This window comes from Triticum aestivum, chromosome 1B, assembly GCF_018294505.1.
Source record: "Triticum aestivum cultivar Chinese Spring chromosome 1B, IWGSC CS RefSeq v2.1, whole genome shotgun sequence".
Lineage (NCBI taxonomy): Eukaryota > Viridiplantae > Streptophyta > Magnoliopsida > Poales > Poaceae > Triticum > Triticum aestivum.
Genome location: NC_057795.1, coordinates 135848788 through 135853604, shown reverse-complemented (window position 1 = coordinate 135853604; position 4817 = coordinate 135848788).

The window sequence follows — 4817 nt, the reverse complement described above, 5'->3', positions numbered from 1 at the left end:
CAGTGCCACCTTAGCCGATAGAGTGGAACGTAAGGTAGCAAAACACGGGAGCTGGGCAAACCCAACTATTGACCAAAGACATGATTCGGAGCTGATGCATATAAGGCCAAACTCGCGACGCCGAACACTCCTGAAGGTATTCGGACTTCTACAACATATACTGGACTGAGTACCATCCTCGATAATGAGCCCTGAATTTCCAGGTACGTGCATTAATCTGGCGTGACAAAAGAGCAGCTGTGGTGAGAGCATAGATCCCAAAAACACATTGGTTGCTTCCCTTGTAACGTCTATTTTAGATAGGTGAATAATAAGATTGCCAATAACGCCGGTATCCCTCTTGGTCATTTTAAGTACCATGAGGGTATGAGCCAACAAGAGACAATAAAAAAGGTTTACACAGGGTCTTAATCTAAAAAGAAACCTTTGAACGGGCCCTGCTGCACGTTTGTGCCTTTGTCTCTGTTGTGTCGTATCCTGGAAGGGTATAGCACGATGGTCATCTGTAAAAGAAAGAAAAAACCCAGGTGAAAGAATCTGGTGTGACCGTGCGTAAAGTTGGTCAATCTTTAATGAACCTTGAAAATTTGATATCTTGGGTGTAAATACATTTGGGCCGAACTATGGGCCTTGTGCGGGCGGCCCCTAGCACCACATATGGGGCGCAACCATTAATTAAGCTTAGGTTTATCAGGGCTGCACAACTAGTGGTGCACCGGACACGTCTAGCCGTGTACATGGTCTCGAGGACCGATCAGTTACTCGGGTTGAAGAGGCCGTTCAGTGGTTCGGCTGCTAGAGCCGCCATGTAGTCTTCCGCGCGAAGAGAACGCTTTATGTCTCCGCTAATTGTGATGACGCCACGTGGACCGGGCATCTTAAGTTTAAGATAAGCGTAATGCAGTACTGCATTGAAATGAGTGAAGGACGTTCTTCCGAGTAGTGCATGATAGCCACTCCGGAATGGGGCGATGTCAAAGATTAGTTCTTCGCTTCAAAAATTGTCGGGAGAGCCGAATACAACCTCTAGCGTCAAAGAGCCCGTGCAGCGGGCCTCTATGCCTGGTATTACTCCTTTAAAGGTAGTACTGCTTTGGTTGATTCTCGATGGGTCTATCCCCATCTTGCGGACAGTGTCCTGATATATCAGATTAAGACTACCGCCGCCGTCCATGAGGACTCGGGTGAGATGGTATCCGTCAATTATTGGGTCGAGCACCAAGGCGGCCGAACCTCCATGTTGGATACTAGTCGGATGATCCCTGTGATCGAAGGTGATCGGGCAGGCCGACCATGGATTGAATTTGGGGGCGACTGGTTCCACAGCGTATACGTCTCGGAGTGCGCGTTTGCGCTTCCTCTTTGATATGTGGGTGGCGCAAATCATGTTTACTGTTTTGACCTCTGGTGGAAATTTTTCTGTCCCCCAGTGTTCGGCTGGCTAGGTTCGTCCTCGTCTTCGCTTGGTGGCTCCCTCCCCTTGTGTTCGGCATTTAGCTTGCCGGCCTGCTTGAAGACCCAGCATTCTATGTTGGTGTGATTCACAGGTTTCTCGGGGGTTCCATCAATTTGGCAGGACCTGTCTAGAATTTTATTTAGACTGGACGGACAATCTCTGCTGCCTTTAAATGGCTTTTTCCATTGACCGGGTTTGGAGCCCCTGAATCTGGTGTTTCCTGCTCTATTGTCTGGGTTATCTTCATTATTTCGACGCTTATTTTTATTGCGTCGCGGCTTTCCATTGTCATCCCTGATTTCGGATGCGCCTGGATCGTTGGTGCTGCTGCGGGCGAACCAACTATCCTTGCCCGCGCAAAAGCGGGTCATAAGAGTTGTTAGGGCTGCCATTGTCCTTGGCTTTTCCTGGCCGAGGTGTCTGGCAAGCCATTCGTCCTGGATACTATGTTTGAAAGCTGCTAGGGCTTCAGCGTCCGGACAGTCGACGATTTGGTTCTTCTTGGTGAGAAATCTGTTCCAAAGCTTATGGGCTGACTCTCCGGGCTGTTGGATTATGAGACTTAAATCGTCTGCATCTGGAGGTCGGACATAGGTCCCTTGAAAATTAGCCCTAAACACGTCCTCAAGTTCCTCCCAACTTCCAATTGAGTTCTCAGGGAGGCTTTTCAACCAGCGCCGAGCTGGTCCTTTCAACTTGAGGGGCAGGTATTTGATGGCGTGGAGATCGTCTCCACGAGCCATATGGATGTGAAGAATAAAGTCCTCAATCCAGATTGCAGGGTCTGTCGTTCCGTCGTATGCCTCGATGTTTACAGGTTTAAACCCCTCTGGAAATTCATGCTCCAGCACCTCATCGGTGAAGCGTAAGGGGTGTGCGGCGCCCCTGTACTTGGATGTGTCGTGGCGTGGGTCCGACGGCTGTTGTGTTCGGTGTTGATTCTGAGCTGGTAGTTGGTCAGTATAGTAGATTCGGTGGTCGTGATCCTGCGTAGGGACGTGTTTCCTAGATCCATAGATGGACCTGGCCTTACCAGCTTTTTTGTCCAGATGCTCACGTAGATCGTGGGCTGAATTGTGTGCAGCGTCGTTAGCCGCTCTGTCCAGGCCACGGGATGGTCGGTCCAGCAGATCGGCTGTATTGTTTTTCGGCGGAATGGGCTCTATAGCCTCGTCATCAAATTCGGGCAGCAGCTTGCGCTTTGGGTAGCTCTATGTGTGGCGATCACCGCCATATATTTCTTCAGTGTCGAGCACTTTGTTCCGTCTATGGTTCAGCGTATCCTGCGCGGCTTTAAGCCATTCTTCTGCTTTTTTAAGCTCCTCGTGGTAGCAATAAGCCTTTTGTGGAGGTGCTCTTGTTCTAAGTGCTTTTTCGGGATGATGCGTACATCGTCGTCCAGAATGTCCTCCTCTCCGGAGACAGGTTTATAAGTTTTGTCTTCGGCATCGCTGTGATCGGACAGCAGCCCTGGACTGTGTTCGCCGTCCCTTGGCTCATCCTGCTCCATCGCTGGGTCTACGGGGTCGTCGTTATTTTTAGAGTCGTCCGAGGTATTATTCTTTCCTGTGCCGGTATCGCTGCTTTTGCTATGGCGGGCTTTAGAGCGGCGCCGCTGACGTTGGCTCTTTGTTTGCTTCTTAAGGGGATTATCCTCCACTGCATCATCTCCATTGCTTTCTTTGTGTGTGTCCACCATGTATATGCCATATGATAAGGTGGCTGCCCAGCACCCTGGGGGCAGTGGTTCCCGTTTTTCTCCGGCATCATCGTCCATACCATTGATGTCCTCAGAGTCGAAATCAAGTGTGACGGTTAAGTCATCGACAGTGGCTATTAAGTGGGTGGTGGGTGGGTAACGAATTCCTTCGTTGTCCGCTTCCCACTCAAGCTGGACATGATTCGGCCAAGAGTCTCTTGATAGGGAGAGTGATTTTAAAAAATTTAGCACATCGCCCAAGGGCGAGTGCTGAAAGATATCCGCGGAGCAAAACTCCATGATCAGTGCCCAGCTAGGTCCAATGGGCACGGATGTATGCGGTTCGGATCCTATGGCCGAAGATGAGTCCGAGGGTCCGATGACATAGATCTCCTTGGAAGTGAGATCTGTGTTCGGCTCCATCGCCGCTGTGTGCGCGACCTCTGTGGCGGGGTCCATCCGCCCGTCTTCGGATGGCACAATTTACTCTGGATTTAAAGTTAGGGCAGCTACAGGTGTGATCTCCTGATCACTGTCCGATGGCAGATCTAAGCCATGCTCATCGCGGCCGTAGGGTGCACCTGCAATGGGCTCGAATCCGTCGAAGATCAAGTCTTTGTGGATGTCGGAAGTGTAGTTCAGGCTTCCAAATCTGACCTGATGGCCAGGGGCATAGCTGTCGATTTGCTCCAGATGGCCAAGCGAGTTGGCCCGCAGTGCGAAGCCGCCGAATACGAAGATCTGTCCAGGGAGGAAAACTTCACCCTGGACCGCGTCGTCGTAGACGACCGAAGGAGCCATCAAGCCTTATGGTGATGACACAGTGGAACTCTCAATGAAAGCACCAATGTCGGTGTCAAAACCGGCGGATCTCGGGTAGGGGGTCCCGAACTATGCGTCTAAGGCTAATGGTAACAGGAGGCGAGGGACACAATGTTTATCCAGGTTTGGGCCCTCTCTATGGAGGTAATACCCTACTTCCTGCTTGATTGATCTTAATGATATGAGTATTACAAGAGTTGATCTACCACGAGATCGTAGAGGCTAAACCCTAGAAGCTAGCCTATGATTCTGATCGTTGTTGTCCTACGGACTAAACCCTTCGGTTTATATTGACACCGGAGGGGGCTAGGGTTACACCGAGTCGGTTACAGAGAAGGAAATCTACATATCCGAATTGCCAAGCTTGCCTTCCATGCAAAGGAGAGTCCCACCCGGACACGGGACGAAGTCTTCAATCTTGTATCTTCATAGTCCAACAGTCCGGCACAGGTATATAGTCCGGCTATCCGAGGACCCCCTAATCTGGGACTCCCTCACCATCCACGAGGGTGGAGGGCGCGCCCTACCCTCCTGGGCGCGCCCCCAACCTCGTGGATGACTTGGAGACCCCCTTTACTTGTTCCCGACGCCAAAAATTCCTATAAATACACAAACCCCCGAAAAGAAACCTAGACCGGGAGTTCCACCGCCGCAAGCCTCTGTAGCCACCAAAAACCAATCGGGACCCTATTCCGGCACCCTGTCAGAGGGGGGATCCATCACCACTGGCCATCTTCATCATCCCGGCGCTCTCCATGACAAGGAGGGAGTAGTTCACCCTCGGGGCTGAGCGTATGTACCAGTAGCTATGTGTTTGATCTCTCTCTCTCTCTCTCTCTC